This window comes from Equus caballus, chromosome 9 (genome assembly GCF_041296265.1).
Source record: "Equus caballus isolate H_3958 breed thoroughbred chromosome 9, TB-T2T, whole genome shotgun sequence".
Classification (NCBI taxonomy): Eukaryota; Metazoa; Chordata; class Mammalia; order Perissodactyla; family Equidae; genus Equus; species Equus caballus.
Window position 1 is genome coordinate 47,186,517 of NC_091692.1, and position 19,469 is coordinate 47,205,985.

The following is a 19,469-nucleotide window of genomic DNA, read 5'->3' on the forward strand; positions in this document are numbered from 1 at the left end:
TCTCTTACAAAGGCCTGTGAAACGCAGCTTTTTTGCAGGCCAGATGTGGATGAAGTTGACCTTCTGCCCTGGGTGTGCCACATTGCCCTAGAGCTGAAAGGCACAACGTGCAGGCTTCCTAACAAAGGGCGAGTTGGGCCCCAGAGCATCTTGCTTCCAGCTCTTTGGGAAGCTAAGAAGCAACTCGCTCCGCACAGTGCTCTTACAGCCTACCGGGAACATATCTTACAAAGGCCTTTGAAACGCAGTTTCTTTGCAGACATTATCGGGCTGAAGTAGAACTTCTGCCCTGGTGTGCCACATTGCCCTAGAGCTGAAAGGCACAACGTGCAGGCTTCTTAACAAAGGGCGAGTTGGGCCCCACAGCATCTTGCTTCCAGCTCTTTGGGAAGCTAAGAAATAACTCGCTCTGCACAGTGCTCTTACAGCCTACTGGGAACATCTCTTACAAAGGCCTGTGAAACGCAGTTTCTTGGCAGGCCTGATCTGGCTGAAGTAGAACTTCTGCCCTGGGTGTGCCACATTGCCCTAGAGCTGAAAGGAACAACGTGCAGGCTTCTTAACAAAGGGCGAGTTGGGCCCCAGAGAAAATTTCTTACAGCTCTTTGGGAAGCTAAGAAACAACTCGCTCTGCACAGTGCTCTTACAGCCTACCGGGAACATCTCTTACAGAGACATGTGAAACGGTGTTTCTTTGCAGGCCTGATCTGGCTGAAGTAGAACTTCTGCTCTGGGTGTGGCACATTGCCCTAGAGCTGAAAGGCACAACGTGCAGGCTTCTGAACAAAGGGCGAGTTGGGCGCCAGAGCATCTTGCCTCCAGCTCTTTGGGAAGCTAAGAAAGAACTCGCTCTGCACAGTGCTCTTACAGCCTACCGGGAACATCTCTTACAAAGGCCTGTGAAACGCAGTTTCTTTGCAGGCCTGATCTGGCTGAAGTAGAACTTCTGCTTTGGGTGTGCCACATTGCCCTAGAGCTGAAAGCTACAACGCGCTGTCTCCTTTCCAAAGGGCGAGTTGGGCCCCAAAGCATCTTGCTTCCAGCTCTTTGGGAAGCTAAGAAAGAACTTGCTCTGCACAGTGCTCTTACAGCCTACCGGGAACATCTCTTACAAAGGCCTGTGAAACGCAGTTTCTTTGCAGGCCTGATCTGGCTGAAGTAGAACTTCTGCCCTGGGTGTGCCACATTGACCTAGAGCTGAAAGGCACAACGTGCAGGCTTCTTAACAAAGGGCGAGTTGGGCCCCAGACCATCTTGCTTCCAGCTCTTTGAGAAGCTAAGAAACAACTAGCTCTGCACAGTGCTCTTACAGCCTACCGGGAACATCTCTTACAAAGGCCTGTGAAACGCAGTTTCTATGCAGGCCTGATCTGGCTGAAGTAGAACTTCTGCCCTGGGTGTGCCACATTGCCCTAGAGCTGAAAGGCACAACGTGCAGGCTTCTTAAATGTGCGAGTTGGGCCCACAGCATCTTGCTTCCAGCTCTTTGGGAAGCTAAGAAACAACTCGCTTTGCACAGTGCTCTTACAGCCTACGGGGAACATCTCTTACAAAGTCCTGTGAAACGCAGTTTCTTTGCAGGCCTGATCTGGCTGAAGTAGAAGTTCTGCTCTGGGTGTGCCACATTGCCCTAGAGCTGAAAGGCACAACGTGTAGGCTTCTTAACAAAGGGCGAGTTGGGCCCCAGAGCATCTTGCTTCCAGCTCTTTGGGAAGCTAAGAAACAACTCGCTCTGCACAGTGCTCTTACAGCCTACCGGGAACATCTCTTACAAAGGCCTGTGAAACGCAGTTTCTTTGCAGGCCTGATCTGGCTGAAGTAGAACTTCTGCCCTGGGTGTGCCACATTGCCCTAGAGCTGAAAGGCACAACGTGCAGGCTTCCTAACAAAGGGCGAGTTGGGCCCCAGAGCATCCTGCTTCCAGCTCTTTGGGAAGCTAAGAAGAATCTCTCTCTGCACAGTGCTCTTACAGCCTACCGGGAACATCTTTTACAAAGGCCTGTGAAACGCAGTTTCTCTGCAGGCCTGATCTGGCTGAAGTAGAACTTCTGCCCTGGGTGTGCCACATTGCCCTAGAGCTGAAAGGCACAACGTGCAGGGTCTTAACAAAGGGCGTGTTGGGCCCCAGTGCATCTTGCTTCCAGCTCTTTGGGAAGCTAAGAAACAACTCGCTCTGCACAGTGCTCTTACAGCCTACCGGGAACATCTCTTACAAAGGCCTGTGAAACGCAGTTTCTTTGCAGGCCTGATCTGGCTGAAGTAGAACTTCTGCCCTGGGTGTGCCACATTGCCCTAGAGCTGAAAGGCACAACGTGCAGGCTTCTTAACATATGGCGAGTTGGGCCCCACAGCATCTTGCTTCCAGCTCTTTGGGAAGCTAAGAAACAACTCGGTCTGCACAGTGCTCTTACAGCCTACCGGGAACATCTCTTACAAAGGCCTGTGAAACGCAGTTTCTTTGCAGGCCTGATCTGGCTGAAGTAGAACTTCTGTCCTGGGTGTGCCACATTGCCCTAGAGCTGAAAGGAACAACGTGCAGGATTCTTAACAAAGGCTGAGTTGGGCCCCAGAGCATCTTGCTTCCAGCTCTTTGGGAAGCTAAGAAAAAACTCGCTCTGCACAGTGCTCTTAGAGCCTACCGAACACATCTCTTACAAAGGCCTGTGAAACGCAGCTTTTTTGCAGGCCAGATCTGGATGAAGTTGAACTTCTGCCCTGGGTGTGCCACATTGCCCTAGAGCTGAAAGGCACAACGTGCAGGCTTCCTTACAAAGGGCGAGTTGGGCCCCAGAGCATCTTGCTTCCAGCTCTTTGGGAAGCTAAGAAGCAACTCGCTCCGCACAGTGCTCTTACAGCCTACCGGGAACATATCTTACAAAGGCCTTTGAAACGCAGTTTCTTTGCAGACATTATCGGGCTGAAGTAGAACTTCTGCCCTCGTGTGCCACATTGCCCTAGAGCTGAAAGGCACAACGTGCAGGCTTCTTAACAAAGGGCGAGTTGGGCCCCAGAGAAAATTTCTTACAGCTCTTTGGGAAGCTAAGAAACAACTCGCTCTGCACAGTGCTCTTACAGCCTACAGGGAACATATCTTACAAAGACATGTGAAACGGTGTTTCTTTGCAGGCCTGATCTGGCTGAAGTAGAACTTCTGCTCTGGGTGTGGCACATTGCCCTAGAGCTGAAAGGCACAACGTGCAGGCTTCTGAACAAAGGGCGAGTTGGGCGCCAGAGCATCTTGCCTCCAGCTCTTTTTGAAGCTAAGAAAGAACTCGCTCTGCACAGTGCTCTTACAGCCTACCGGGAACATCTCTTACAAAGGCCTGTGAAACGCAGTTTCTTTGCAGGCCTGATCTGGCTGAAGTAGAACTTCTGCTTTGGGTGTGCCACATTGCCCTAGAGCTGAAAGCTACAACGCGCTGTCTCCTTTCCAAAGGGCGAGTTGGGCCCCAAAGCATCTTGCTTCCAGCTCTTTGGGAAGCTAAGAAAGAACTTGCTCTGCACAGTGCTCTTACAGCCTACCGGGAACATCTCTTACAAAGGCCTGTGAAACGCAGTTTCTTTGCAGGCCTGATCTGGCTGAAGTAGAACTTCTGCCCTGTGTGTGCCACATTGCCCTAGAGCTGAAAGGCACAACGTGCAGGCTTCTGAACAAAGGGCGAGTTGGGCCCCACAGCATCTTGCTTCCAGCTCTTTGGGAAGCTAAGAAACAACTCGCTCTGCACAGTGCTCTTACAGCCTACCGGAAACATCTCTTACAAAGGCCTGAGAAACGCAGCTTTTTTGCAAGCCTGATATGGCTGAAGTATAACTTCTGCCCTGGGTGTGCCACATTGCCCTAGAGCTGAAAGGCACAACGTGCAGGCTTCTTAACAAAGGGCGAGTTGGGCCCCAGAGCATCTTGCTTCCAGCTCTTTGGGAAGCTAAGAAACAACTCGCTCTGCACAGTGCTCTTACAACCTACCGGGAACATCTCTTACAAAGACCTGTGAAACGCTGTTACTTTGCAGGTCTGATCTGGCTGAAGTAGAACTTCTGCCCTGGGTGTGCCACATTGCCATAGAGCTGAAAGCTACAACCTGCTGTCTCCTTTCCAAATGGCGTGTTGGGCCCCAGAGCATCTTGCTTCCAGCTCTTTGGGAAGCTAAGAAGCAACTCGCTCCGCACAGTGCTCTTACAGCCTATCGGGAACATATCTTACAAAGGCCTTTGAAACGCAGTTTCTTTGCAGACATTATCGGGCTGAAGTAGAACTTCTGCCCTGGTGTGCCTCATTGCCCTAGAGCTGAAAGGCACAACGTGCAGGCTTCTTAACAAAGGGCGAGTTGGGCGCCAGAGCATCTTGCTTCCAGCTCTTTGGGAAGCTAAGAAACAACTCGCTCTGCACAGTGCTCTTACAGCCTACCGTAAACATCTCTTACAAAGGCCTGTGAAACGCAGTTTCTTTGCAGACCTGATCTGCCTGAAGTAGAACTTCTACCCTCGGTGTGCCACATTGCCCTAGAGCTGAAAGGCACAACGTGCAGGCTTCTTAACAAAGGGCGAATGGGCGCCAGAGCATCTTGCTTCCAGCTCTTTGGGAAGCTAAGAAGCAGCTCGCTGTGCACAGTGCTCTTACAGCCTACCGGGAACATCTCTTACAAAGACCTGTGAAACGCAGTTTCTTTGCAGGCCTGATATGGCTGAAGTAGAACTTCTGCCCTGGGTGTGCCACATTGCCCTAGAACTGAAAGGCACAACGTGCAGGCTTCTTAACAAAGGGCAAGTTGGGCCCCAGAGCATCTTGCTTCCAGCTCTTTGGGAAGCTAAGAAAGAACTCGCTCTGCACAGTGCTCTTACAGCCTACCGGGAACATGTCTTACAAAGGCCTGTGAAACGTTCTTTCTTCGCAGGCCTGATCTGGCTGAAGTAGAACTTCTGCTCTGGGTGTGACACATTGCCCTAAGGCTGAAAGCTGCAACGTGCTGTCTCCTTTCAAAAGGTCGAGTTGGGCCCCACAGCATCTTGCTTCCAGCTCTTTGGGAAGCTAAGAAGCAGCTCGCTCTGCACAGTGCTCTTACAGCCTACCGGGAACATCTCTTACAAAGGCCTGTGAAACGCAGTTTCTTTGCAGGCCTGATCTGGCTGAAGTAGAACTTCTGCCCTGGGTGTGCCACATTGACCTAGAGCTGAAAGGCACAACGTGCAGGCTTCTTTACAAAGGGCGAGTTGGGCCCCAGAGCATCTTGCTTCCAGCTCTTTGAGAAGCTAAGAAACAACTAGCTCTGCACAGTGCTCTTACAGCCTACCGGGAACATCTCTTACAAAGGCCTGTGAAACGCAGTTTCTATGCAGGCCTGATCTGGCTGAAGTAGAACTTCTGCCCTGGGTGTGCCACATTGCCCTAGAGCTGAAAGGCACAACGTGCAGGCTTCTTAAATGTGCGAGTTGGGCCCACAGCATCTTGCTTCCAGCTCTTTGGGAAGCTAAGAAACAACTCGCTTTGCACAGTGCTCTTACAGCCTACGGGGAACATCTCTTACAAAGTCCTGTGAAACGCAGTTTCTTTGCAGGCATGATCTGGCTGAAGTAGAAGTTCTGCTCTGGGTGTGCCACATTGCCCTAGAGCTGAAAGGCACAACGTGTAGGCTTCTTAACAAAGGGCGAGTTGGGCCCCAGAGCATCTTGCTTCCAGCTCTTTGGGAAGCTAAGAAACAACTCGCTCTGCACAGTGCTCTTACAGCCTACCGGGAACATCTCTTACAAAGGCCTGTGAAACGCAGTTTCTTTGCAGGCCTGATCTGGCTGAAGTAGAACTTCTGCCCTGGGTGTGCCACATTGCCCTAGAGCTGAAAGGCACAACGTGCAGGCTTCCTAACAAAGGGCGAGTTGGGCCCCAGAGCATCCTGCTTCCAGCTCTTTGGGAAGCTAAGAAGAATCTCTCTCTGCACAGTGCTCTTACAGCCTACCGGGAACATCTTTTACAAAGGCCTGTGAAACGCAGTTTCTCTGCAGGCCTGATCTGGCTGAAGTAGAACTTCTGCCCTGGGTGTGCCACATTGCCCTAGAGCTGAAAGGCACAACGTGCAGGCTTCTTAACAAAGGGCGTGTTGGGCCCCAGTGCATCTTGCTTCCAGCTCTTTGGGAAGCTAAGAAACAACTCGCTCTGCACAGTGCTCTTACAGCCTACCGGGAACATCTCTTACAAAGGCATGTGAAACGCAGTTTCTTTGCAGGCCTGATCTGGCTGAAGTAGAACTTCTGCTCTGGGTGTGCCACATTGCCCTAGAGCTGAAAGGCACAACGTGCAGGCTTCTTAACAAAGGGCGTGTTGGGCTCCAGTGCATCTTGCTTCCAGCTCTTTGGGAAGCTAAGAAAGAACTCGCTCTGCACAGTGCTCTTCCAGCCTACCGGGAACATCTCTTACAAAGGCCTGTGAAACGCAGTTTCTTTGCAGGCCTGATCTGGCTGAAGTAGAACTTCTGCCCTGGGTGTGCCACATTGCCCTAGAGCTGAAAGGAACAACGTGCAGGATTCTTAACAAAGGCTGAGTTGGGCCCCAGAGCATCTTGCTTCCAGCTCTTTGGGAAGCTAAGAAAAAACTCGCTCTGCACAGTGCTCTTAGAGCCTACCGAACACATCTCTTACAAAGGCCTGTGAAACGCAGCTTTTTTGCAGGCCAGATCTGGATGAAGTTGAACTTCTGCCCTGGGTGTGCCACATTGCCCTAGAGCTGAAAGGCACAACGTGCAGGCTTCCTAACAAAGGGCGAGTTGGGCCCCAGAGCATCTTGCTTCCAGCTCTTTGGGAAGCTAAGAAGCAACTCGCTCCGCACAGTGCTCTTAGAGCCTACCGGGAACATATCTTACAAAGGCCTTTGAAACGCAGTTTCTTTGCAGACATTATCGGGCTGAAGTAGAACTTCTGCCCTGGTGTGCCACATTGCCCTAGAGCTGAAAGGCACAACGTGCAGGCTTCTTAACAAAGGGCGAGTTGGGCGCCAGAGCATCTTGCTTCCAGCTCTTTGGGAAGCTAAGAAACAACTCGGTCTGCACAGTGCTCTTACAGCCTACCGGAAACATCTCTTACAAAGGCCTGTGAAATGCAGTTTCTTTGCAGGCCTGATCTGCCTGAAGTAGAACTTCTACCCTCGGTGTGCCACATTGCACTAGAGCTGAAAGGCACAACGTGCAGGCTTCTTAACAAAGGGCGAATGGGCACCAGAGCATCTTGCTTCCAGCTCTTTGGGAAGCTAAGAAACAACTCGCTCTGCACAGTGCTCTTACAGCCTACCGGGAACATCTCTTACAAAGGCCTGTGAAACGCAGTTTCTATGCAGGCCTGATCTGGCTGAAGTAGAACTTCTGCCCTGGGTGTGCCACATTGCCCTAGAGCTGAAAGGCACAACGTGCAGGCTTCTTAACAAAGGGCGAGTTGGGCCCCAGATCATCTTGCTTCCAGCTCTTTGGGAAGCTAAGAAACAACTCGCTCTGCACAGTGCTCTTACAGCCTACCGGGAACATCTCTTTCAAAGGCCTGTGAAACGCAGTTTCTTTGCAGGCCTGATTTGGCTGAAGTAGAACTTCTGCCCTGGGTGTGCCACATTGCCCTAGAGCTGAAAGGAACAACGTGCAGGCTTGTTAACAAAGGCTGAGTTGGGCCCCAGAGCATCTTGCTTCCAGCTCTTTGGGAAGCTAAGAAACAACTCGGTCTGCACAGTGCTCTTACAACCTACCGGGAACATCTCTTACAAAGACCTGTGAAACGCTGTTACTTTGCAGGTCTGATCTGGCTGAAGTAGAACTTCTGCCCTGGGTGTGCCACATTGCCATAGAGCTGAAAGCTACAACCTGCTGTCTCCTTTCCAAATGGCGTGTTGGGCCCCAGAGCATCTTGCTTCCAGCTCTTTGGGAAGCTAAGAAGCAACTCGCTCCGCACAGTGCTCTTACAGCCTATCGGGAACATATCTTACAAAGGCCTTTGAAACGCAGTTTCTTTGCAGACATTATCGGGCTGAAGTAGAACTTCTGCCCTGGTGTGCCTCATTGCCCTAGAGCTGAAAGGCACAACGTGCAGGCTTCTTAACAAAGGGCGAGTTGGGCGCCAGAGCATCTTGCTTCCAGCTCTTTGGGAAGCTAAGAAACAACTCGCTCTGCACAGTGCTCTTACAGCCTACCGTAAACATCTCTTACAAAGGCCTGTGAAACGCAGTTTCTTTGCAGACCTGATCTGCCTGAAGTAGAACTTCTACCCTCGGTGTGCCACATTGCCCTAGAGCTGAAAGGCACAACGTGCAGGCTTCTTAACAAAGGGCGAATGGGCGCCAGAGCATCTTGCTTCCAGCTCTTTGGGAAGCTAAGAAGCAGCTCGCTGTGCACAGTGCTCTTACAGCCTACCGGGAACATCTCTTACAAAGACCTGTGAAACGCAGTTTCTTTGCAGGCCTGATATGGCTGAAGTAGAACTTCTGCCCTGGGTGTGCCACATTGCCCTAGAACTGAAAGGCACAACGTGCAGGCTTCTTAACAAAGGGCAAGTTGGGCCCCAGAGCATCTTGCTTCCAGCTCTTTGGGAAGCTAAGAAAGAACTCGCTCTGCACAGTGCTCTTACAGCCTACCGGGAACATGTCTTACAAAGGCCTGTGAAACGTTCTTTCTTCGCAGGCCTGATCTGGCTGAAGTAGAACTTCTGCTCTGGGTGTGACACATTGCCCTAAGGCTGAAAGCTGCAACGTGCTGTCTCCTTTCAAAAGGTCGAGTTGGGCCCCACAGCATCTTGCTTCCAGCTCTTTGGGAAGCTAAGAAGCAGCTCGCTCTGCACAGTGCTCTTACAGCCTACCGGGAACATCTCTTACAAAGGCCTGTGAAACGCAGTTTCTTTGCAGGCCTGATCTGGCTGAAGTAGAACTTCTGCCCTGGGTGTGCCACATTGACCTAGAGCTGAAAGGCACAACGTGCAGGCTTCTTAACAAAGGGCGAGTTGGGCCCCAGAGCATCTTGCTTCCAGCTCTTTGAGAAGCTAAGAAACAACTAGCTCTGCACAGTGCTCTTACAGCCTACCGGGAACATCTCTTACAAAGGCCTGTGAAACGCAGTTTCTATGCAGGCCTGATCTGGCTGAAGTAGAACTTCTGCCCTGGGTGTGCCACATTGCCCTAGAGCTGAAAGGCACAACGTGCAGGCTTCTTAAATGTGCAAGTTGGGCCCACAGCATCTTGCTTCCAGCTCTTTGGGAAGCTAAGAAACAACTCGCTTTGCACAGTGCTCTTACAGCCTACGGGGAACATCTCTTACAAAGTCCTGTGAAACGCAGTTTCTTTGCAGGCATGATCTGGCTGAAGTAGAAGTTCTGCTCTGGGTGTGCCACATTGCCCTAGAGCTGAAAGGCACAACGTGTAGGCTTCTTAACAAAGGGCGAGTTGGGCCCCAGAGCATCTTGCTTCCAGCTCTTTGGGAAGCTAAGAAACAACTCGCTCTGCACAGTGCTCTTACAGCCTACCGGGAACATCTCTTACAAAGGCCTGTGAAACGCAGTTTCTTTGCAGGCCTGATCTGGCTGAAGTAGAACTTCTGCCCTGGGTGTGCCACATTGCCCTAGAGCTGAAAGGCACAACGTGCAGGCTTCCTAACAAAGGGCGAGTTGGGCCCCAGAGCATCCTGCTTCCAGCTCTTTGGGAAGCTAAGAAGAATCTCTCTCTGCACAGTGCTCTTACAGCCTACCGGGAACATCTTTTACAAAGGCCTGTGAAACGCAGTTTCTCTGCAGGCCTGATCTGGCTGAAGTAGAACTTCTGCCCTGGGTGTGCCACATTGCCCTAGAGCTGAAAGGCACAACGTGCAGGCTTCTTAACAAAGGGCGTGTTGGGCCCCAGTGCATCTTGCTTCCAGCTCTTTGGGAAGCTAAGAAACAACTCGCTCTGCACAGTGCTCTTACAGCCTACCGGGAACATCTCTTACAAAGGCCTGTGAAACGCAGTTTCTTTGCAGGCCTGATCTGGCTGAAGTAGAACTTCTGCTCTGGGTGTGCCACATTGCCCTAGAGCTGAAAGGCACAACGTGCAGGCTTCTTAACAAAGGGCGTGTTGGGCTCCAGTGCATCTTGCTTCCAGCTCTTTGGGAAGCTAAGAAAGAACTCGCTCTGCACAGTGCTCTTCCAGCCTACCGGGAACATCTCTTACAAAGGCCTGTGAAACGCAGTTTCTTTGCAGGCCTGATCTGGCTGAAGTAGAACTTCTGCCCTGGGTGTGCCACATTGCCCTAGAGCTGAAAGGAACAACGTGCAGGATTCTTAACAAAGGCTGAGTTGGGCCCCAGAGCATCTTGCTTCCAGCTGTTTGGGAAGCTAAGAAAAAACTCGCTCTGCACAGTGCTCTTAGAGCCTACCGAACACATCTCTTACAAAGGCCTGTGAAACGCAGCTTTTTTGCAGGCCAGATCTGGATGAAGTTGAACTTCTGCCCTGGGTGTGCCACATTGCCCTAGAGCTGAAAGGCACAACGTGCAGGCTTCCTAACAAAGGGCGAGTTGGGCCCCAGAGCATCTTGCTTCCAGCTCTTTGGGAAGCTAAGAAGCAACTCGCTCCGCACAGTGCTCTTAGAGCCTACCGGGAACATATCTTACAAAGGCCTTTGAAACGCAGTTTCTTTGCAGACATTATCGGGCTGAAGTAGAACTTCTGCCCTGGTGTGCCACATTGCCCTAGAGCTGAAAGGCACAACGTGCAGGCTTCTTAACAAAGGGCGAGTTGGGCGCCAGAGCATCTTGCTTCCAGCTCTTTGGGAAGCTAAGAAACAACTCGGTCTGCACAGTGCTCTTACAGCCTACCGGAAACATCTCTTACAAAGGCCTGTGAAATGCAGTTTCTTTGCAGGCCTGATCTGCCTGAAGTAGAACTTCTACCCTCGGTGTGCCACATTGCACTAGAGCTGAAAGGCACAACGTGCAGGCTTCTTAACAAAGGGCGAATGGGCACCAGAGCATCTTGCTTCCAGCTCTTTGGGAAGCTAAGAAACAACTCGCTCTGCACAGTGCTCTTACAGCCTACCGGGAACATCTCTTACAAAGGCCTGTGAAACGCAGTTTCTATGCAGGCCTGATCTGGCTGAAGTAGAACTTCTGCCCTGGGTGTGCCACATTGCCCTAGAGCTGAAAGGCACAACGTGCAGGCTTCTTAACAAAGGGCGAGTTGGGCCCCAGATCATCTTGCTTCCAGCTCTTTGGGAAGCTAAGAAACAACTCGCTCTGCACAGTGCTCTTACAGCCTACCGGGAACATCTCTTTCAAAGGCCTGTGAAACGCAGTTTCTTTGCAGGCCTGATTTGGCTGAAGTAGAACTTCTGCCCTGGGTGTGCCACATTGCCCTAGAGCTGAAAGGAACAACGTGCAGGCTTGTTAACAAAGGCTGAGTTGGGCCCCAGAGCATCTTGCTTCCAGCTCTTTGGGAAGCTAAGAAACAACTCGCTCTGCACAGTGCTCTTACAGCCTACCGAAAACATCTCTTACAAAGGCCTGTGAAACGTAGCTTTATTGCGGGCCAGATCTGGATGAAGTTGAACTTCTGCCCTGGGTGTGCCACATTGCCCTAGAGCTGAAAGGCACAACGTGCAGGCTTCTTAACAAATTGCGTGTTGGGCCCCAGTGCATCTTGCTTCCAGCTCTTTGGGAAGCTAAGAAAGAACTCGCTATTCACAGTGCTCTTACAGCCTACCGGGAACATCTCTTACAAAGGCCTGTGAAACGTAGTTTCTTTGCAGGGCTGGTCTGACTGAGGTAGAACTTCTGCTCTGGGTGTGCCACATTGCCCTAGAGCTGAAAGCTACAACGTGCTGTCTCTTTTCCAAATGGCGAGTTGGGCCCCAGAGCATCTTGTTTTCAGCTCTTTGGGAAGCTAAGAAACAACTCGCTCTGCAGAGTGCTCTTACAGCCTACCGGGAACATCTATTTCAAAGGCCTGTGAAACGCAGTTTCTTTGCAGGCCTGATCTGGCTGAAGTAGAACTTCTGCCCAGGGTGTGCAACATTGCCCTAGAGCTGAAAGGCACAACGTGCAGGCTTCTTAACATAGGGCGAGTTGGGCCCCACAGCATCTTGCTTCCAGCTCTTTGGGAAGCTAAGAAACAACTCGCTCTGCACAGTGCTCTTACAGCCTACCGGGAACATCTCTTACAAAGGCCTGTGAAACGCAGTTTCTTTGCAGGCCTGATCTGGCTGAAGTAGAACTTCTGCTCTGGGTGTGCCACATTGCCCTAAGGCTGAAAGCTACAACGTGCTGTCTCCTTTCAAAAGGTCGAGTTGGGCCCCAGAGCATCTTGCTTCCAGCTCCTTTTGAAGCTAAGAAGCAGCTCGCTCTGCACAGTGCTCTTACAGCCTACCGGGAACATCTCTTACAAAGGCCTGTGAAACGCACTTTCTTTGCAGGCCTGATCTGGCTGAAGTAGAACTTCTGCCCTGGGTGTGCCACATTGCCCTAGAGCTGAAAGGCACAACGTGCAGGCTTCTTAACAAAGGGCGAGTTGGCCCCAGAGCATCTTGCTTCCAGCTCTTTGGGAAGCTAAGAAACAACTCGCTCTGCACAGTGCTCTTACAGCCTACCGGGAACATCTCTTACAAAGGCCTGTGAAACGCAGTTTCTATGCAGGCCTGATCTGGCTGAAGTAGAACTTCTGCCCTGGGTGTGCCACATTGCCCTAGAGCTGAAAGGCAGAACGTGCAGGCTTCTTAACAAAGGGCGAGTTGGGCCCCACAGCATCTTGGTTCCAGCTCTTTGGGAAGCTAAGAGACAACTCGCTCTGCACAGTGCTCTTACAGCCTACCGGGTACATCTCTTTCAAAGGCCTGTGAAACGCAGTTTCTTTGCAGGCCTGATCTGGCTGAAGTAGAACTTCTGCCCTGGGTGTGCCACATTGCCCTAGAGCTGAAAGGAACAACGTGCAGGATTCTTAACAAAGGCTGAGTTTGGCCCCAGAGCATCTTGCTTCCAGCTCTTTGGGAAGCTGAGAAACAACTCGCTCTGCACAGTGCTCTTAGAGCCTACCGAACACATCTCTTACAAAGACCTGTGAAACGCAGCTTTTTTGCAGGCCAGATCTGGATGAAGTTGAACTTGGGCCCTGGGTGTGCCACATTGCCCTAGAGCTGAAAGGCACAACGTGCAGGCTTCCTAACAAAGGGCGAGTTGGGCCCCAGAGCATCTTGCATCCAGCTCTTTGAGAAGCTAAGAAACAACTCGTTCTGCGCAGTGCTCTTACAGCCTACCGGGAACATCTCTTACAAAGGCCTGTGAAACGCAGTTTCTTTGCAGGCCTGATCTGGCTGAAGTAGAACTTCTGCCCTGGGTGTGCCACATTGCCCTATAGCTGAAAGGCACAACGTGCAGGCATCTCAACAAAGGGCGAGTTGGGCCCCAGACCATCTTGCTTCCAGCTCTTTGGGAAGCTAAGAAACAACTCGCTCTGCACAGTGCTCTACAGTCTACAGGGAACATCTCTTACAAAGGCTTGTGAAACGCAGTTTCTTTGCAGACATTATCTAGCTGAAGTAGAACTTCTGCCCTGGGTGTGCCACATTGCCCTAGAGCTGAAAGGCACAACGTGCAGGCTTCTTAACAAAGGGCGAGTTGGGCCCCACAGCATCTTGCTTCCAGCTCTTTGGGAAGCTAAGAAACAACTCGCTCTGCACAGTGATCTTACAGCCTACCAGGAACATCTCCTAGAGAGGCCTGTGAAACGCAGTTTCTTTGCAGACATTATCTGGCTGAAGTAGAACTTCTGCCCTGGGTGTGCAACATTGCCCTAGAGCTGAAAGGCACAACGTGCAGGCTTCTTAACAAAGGGCGTGTTGGGCCCCAGAGCATCTTGCTTCCAGCTCTTTGGGAAGCTAAGAAACAACTAGCTCTGCGCAGTGCTCTTACAGCCTACAGGGAACATCTCTTACAAAGGCCTGTGAAACGCAGTTTCTTGGCAGGCCTGATCTGGCTGAAGTAGAACTTCTGCGCTGGGTGTGCCACATTGCCCTGGAGCTGAAAGGCACAACGTGCAGGCTTCTTTCCAAAGGGCGAGTTGGGCCCCAGAGCATCTTGCTTCCAGCTCTTTGGGAAGCTAAGAAACAACTCGCTCTGCACAGTGCTCTTACAGCCTACCAGGAACATCTCCTAGAGAGGCCTGTGAACCGCAGTTTCTTTGCAGACATTATCGGGCTGAAGTAGAACTTCTGCCCTGGGTGTGCAACATTGCCCTAGAGCTGAAAGGCACAACGTGCAGGGTTCTTAACAAAGGGCGAGTTCGGCCCCAGAGCATCTTGCTTCCAGCTCTTTGGGAAGCTAAGAAACAACTCGCTCTGCACAGTGCTCTTACAGTCTACCGGGAACATCTCTTACAAAGGTCTGTGAAACACAGTTTCTATGCAGGCCTGATCTGGCTGAAGTAGATCTTCTGCCCTGGGTGTGCCACATTGCCCTACAGCTGAAAGGCACAACGTGCAGGCTTCTTAACAAAGGGCGAGTTGGGCCCCAGATCATCTTGCTTCCAGCTCTTTGGGAAGCTAAGAAACAACTCGCTCTGCACAGTGCTCTTACAGCCTACCGGGAACATCTCTTACAAAGGCCTGTGAAACGCAGCTTCTTTGCAGGCCTGATCTGGCTGAAGTAGAACTTCTGCTCTGTGTGTGGCACATTGCCCTAGAGCTGAAAGGCACAACGTGCAGGCTTCTTAAAAAAGGGCGAGTTGGGCGCCAGAGCATCTTGCTTCCAGCTCTTTGGGAAGCTAAGAAACAACTCGCTCTGCACAGTGCTCTTACAGCCTACCGGGAACATCTCTTACAAAGGCCTGTGAAGCGCAGTTTCTTGGCAGGCCTGATATGGCTGAAGTAGAACTTCTGCTCTGGGTGTGCCACATTGACCTAGAGCTGAAAGGCACAACGTGCTGTCTCCTTTCCAAAGGGCGAGTTGGGCCCCAGAGCATCTTGCTTCCAGCTCTTTGGGAAGCTAAGAAGCAACTCGCTCTGCACAGTGCTCTTACAGCCTACCGGGAACATCTCTTACAAAGGCCTGTGAAACGCTGTTTCTTTGCAGGCCTGATCTGGCTGAAGTAGAAGTTCTGCTCTGGGTGTGCCACATTGCCCTAGAGCTGAAAGGCACAACGTGCAGGCTTGTTAGCAAAGGGCGAGTTGGGCCCCAGAGCATCTTGCTTCCAGCTCTTTGGGAAGCTAAGAAACAACTCGCTCTGCACAGTGCTCTTAAAGCCTACCGGGAACATCTCTTACAAAGGCATGTGAAACGCAGTTTCTTGGCAGGCCTGATATGGCTGAAGTAGAACTTCTGCCCTGGGTGTGCCACATTGCCCTAGAGCTGAAAGGCACAACGTGCAGGCTTCTTAACAAAGGGCGAGTTGGGCCCCAGAGCATCTTGCTTCCAGCTCTTTGGGAAGCTAAGAAACAACTCGCTCTGTGCAGTGCTCTTACAGCCTACAGGGAACATCTCTTACAAAGGCCTGTGAAACGCAGTTTCTATGCAGGCCTGATCTGGCTGAAGTAGAACTTCTGCACTGGGTGTGCCACATTGCCCTAGAGCTGAAAGGAACAACGTGCAGGCTTCTTAACAAAGGGCGAGTTGGGTCCCAGAGAAAATTTCTTACAGCTCTTTGGGAAGCTAAGAAACAACTCGCTCTGCACAGTGCTCTTACAGCCTACCGGGAACATCTCTTACAAAGGCCTGTGAAACGCTCTTTCTTTGCAGGCCTGATCTGGCTGAAGTAGAACTTCTGCTCTGGGTGTGACACATTGCCCTAGAGCTGAAAGGCACAACGTGCAGGCTTCTTAACAAAGGGCGAGTTGGTCGCCAGAGCATCTTGCCTCCAGCTCTTTGGGAAGCTAAGAAGAAACTCTCTCTGCACAGTTCTCTTACAGCCTACCAGGAACATCTCCTAGAGAGGCCTGTGAAACGCAGTTTCTTTGCAGACATTATCTGGCTGAAGTAGAACTTCTGCCCTGGGTGTGCAACATTGACCTAGAGCTGAAAGGCACAACGTGCAGGCTTCTTAACAAAGGGCAAGTTGGGACCCAGAGCATCTTGCTTCCAGCTCTTTGGGAAGCTAAGAAACAACTCGCTCTGCGCAGTGCTCTTAGAGCCTACAGGGAACATCTCTTACAAAGGCCTGTGAAATGTAGTTTCTATGCACGCCTTATCTGGCTGAAGTAGAACTTCTGCCCTGGGTGTGCCACATTGTCCTACAGCTGAAAGGCACAACGTGCAGGCTTCTTAACAAAGGCTGAGTTGGGCCCCAGAGCATCTTGCTTCCAGCTCTTTGGGAAGCTAAGAAAGAACTCGCTCTGCACAGTGCTCTTACAGCCTACCGGGAACATCTCTTACAAAGGCCTGTGAAACGCAGTTTCTTTGCAGGCCTGATCTGGCTGAAGTAGAACTTCTGCTTTGGGTGTGCCACATTGCCCTAGAGCTGAAAGCTACAACGCGCTGTCTCCTTTCAAAAGGGCGAGTTGGGCCCCAGATAATCTTGCTTCCATCTCTTTGGGAAGCTAAGAAGCAACTCGCTCTGCACAGTGCTCTTACAGCCTACCGGGAACATATCTTACAAAGGCCTGTGAAACGCAGTTTCTTTGCAGACATTATCGGGCTGAAGTAGAACTTCTGCCCTGGGTGTGCAACATTGCCCTAGAGCTAAAAGGCACAACGTGCAGGCTTCTTAACAAAGGGCGAGTTGGGCCCCAGAGCATCTTGCTTCCAGCTCTTTGGGAAGCTAGGAAACAACTCGCTCTGCACAGTGCTCTTACAGCCTACCGGGAACATCTCTTACTAAGGCCTGTGAAACACAGTTTCTATGCAGGCCTGATCTGGCTGAAGTAGATCTTCTGCCCTGGGTGTGCCACATTGCCCTAGAGCTGAAAGGCACAACGTGCAGGCTTCTTAACAAAGGGCGAGTTGGGCCCCACAGCATCCTGCTTCCAGCTCTTTGGGAAGCTAAGAAACAACTCGCTCTGCACAGTGCTCTTACAGCCTACCGGGAACATCTCTTACAACGGCCTGTGAAACGCAGTTTCTTTGCACTCTTGATCTGGCTGACGTAGAACTTCTGCCCTGGGTGTACCTCATTGGCTTAGAGCTGAAAGGCACAATGTCCAGGCATCTTAACAAAGGGCGAGTTGGGCCCCAGAGCATCTTGCTTCCAGCTCTTTGGGAAGCTAAGAAACAACTCGCTCTGCACAGTGCTCTTACAGCCTACCGGGTACATCTCTTACAAAGGCCTGTGAAACGCAGTTTCTATGCAGGCCTGATCTGGCTTAAGTAGAACTTCTGCCCTGGGTGTGCCACATTGCCCTATAGCTGAAAGGCACAACGTGCAGGCATCTCAACAAAGGGCGAGTTGGGCCCCAGACCATCTTGCTTCCAGCTCTTTGGGAAGCTAAGAAACAACTCGCTCTGCACAGTGCTCTTACAGTCTACAGGGAACATATCTTACAAAGGCTTGTGAAACGCAGTTTCTTTGCAGACATTATCTGGCTGAAGTAGAACTTCTGCCCTGGGTGTGCCACATTGCCCTAGAGCTGAAAGGCACAACGTGCAGGCTTCTTAACAAAGGGCGAGTTGGGCCCCACAGCATCTTGCTTCCAGCTCTTTGGGAAGCTAAGAAACAACTCGCTCTGCACAGTGATCTTACACCCTACCAGGAACATCTCCTAGAGAGGCCTGTGAAACGCAGTTTCTTTGCAGACATTATCTGGCTGAAGTAGAACTTCTGCCCTGGGTGTGCAACATTGCCCTAGAGCTGAAAGGCACAACGTGCAGGCTTCTTAACAAAGGGCGTGTTGGGCCCCAGAGCATCTTGCTTCCAGCTCTTTGGGAAGCTAAGAAACAACTAGCTCTGCGCAGTGCTCTTACAGCCTACAGGGAACATCTCTTACAAAGGCCTGTGAACAGCAGTTTCTTGGCAGGCCTGATCTGGCTGAAGTAGAACTTCTGCGCTGGGTGTGCCACATTGCCCTGGAGCTGAAAGGCACAACGTGCAGGCTTCTTAACAAAGGGCGAGTTGCTCCCCACAGCATCTTGCTTCCAGCTCTTTGGGAAGCTAAGAAACAACTCGCTCTGCACAGTGCTCTTACAGCCTACCAGGAACATCTCCTAGAGAGGCCTGTGAAACGCAGTTTCTTTGCAGACATTATCTGGCTGAAGTAGAACTTCTGCCCTGGGTGTGCAACATTGACCTAGAGCTGAAAGGCTCAACGTGCAGGCTTCTTAATGACGGGCGAGTTGGGCCCCAGAGCATCTTGCTTCCAGCTCTCTGGGAAGCTAAGAAACAACTCGCTCTGCACAGTGCTCTTACAGCCTACCGGGAACATCTCTTACAAAGGCCTGTGAACCGCAGTTTCTTGGCAGGCCTGATCTGGCTGAAGTAGAACTTCTGCCCTGGGTGTGCCACATTGCCCTAGAGCTGAAAGGCACAACGTGCAGGCTTCTTAACAAAGGGCGAGTTGGGCCCCAGATCATCTTGCTTCCAGCTCTTTGGGAAGCTAAGAAGCAACTCGCTCTACACAGTGTTCTTACAGCCTACAGGGTACATCTGCTACAAAGGCCTGTGAAACGCAGTTTCTTTGCAGGCCTGATCTGAATGAAGTAGAACTTCTGCCCTGGGTGTGCCACATTGCCCTAGAGCTGAAAGGCACAACGTGCAGGCTTCTTAACAAAGGGCGAGTTGGGCGCCAGAGCATCTTGCTTCCAGCTCTTTGGGAAGCTAACAAACAACTCGCTCTGCACAGTGCTCTTACAGCCTACCGGGAACATCTCTTACAAAGGCCTGTGAAGCGCAGTTTCTTGGCAGGCCTGATATGGCTGAAGTAGAACTTCTGCTCTGGGTGTGCCACATTGACCTAGAGCTGAAAGCTACAACGTGCTGTCTCCTTTCCAAAGGGCTAGTTGGGCCGCAGAGCATCTTGCTTCCAGCTCTTTGGGAAGCAAAGAAGCAACTCGGTCTGCACAGTGCTCTTACAGCCTACCGGGAACATATCTTACAAAGGCCTGTGAAACGCAGTTTCTTTGCAGACATTATCGGGCTGAAGTAGAACTTCTGCCCTGGGTGTGCAACATTGCCCTAGAGCTGAAAGGCACAACGTGCAGGGTTCTTAACAAAGGGCGAGTTGGGCCCCAGAGCATCTTGCTTCCAGCTCTTTGGGAAGCTAAGAAACAACTCGCTCTGCACAGTGCTCTTACAGTCTACCGGGAACATCTCTTACAAAGGCCTGTGAAACACAGTTTCTATGCAGGCCTGATCTGGCTGAAGTAGATCTTCTGCCCTGGGTGTGCCACATTGCCCTACAGCTGAAAGGCACAACGTGCAGGCTTCTTAACAAAGGGCGAGTTGGGCCCGAGAGCATCTTGCTTCCAGCTCATTGGGAAGCTAAGAAACAACTCGCTCTGCACAGTGCTCTTACAGCCTACCGGGAACATCTCTTACAAAGGCCTGTGAAACGCAGCTTCTTTGCAGGCCTG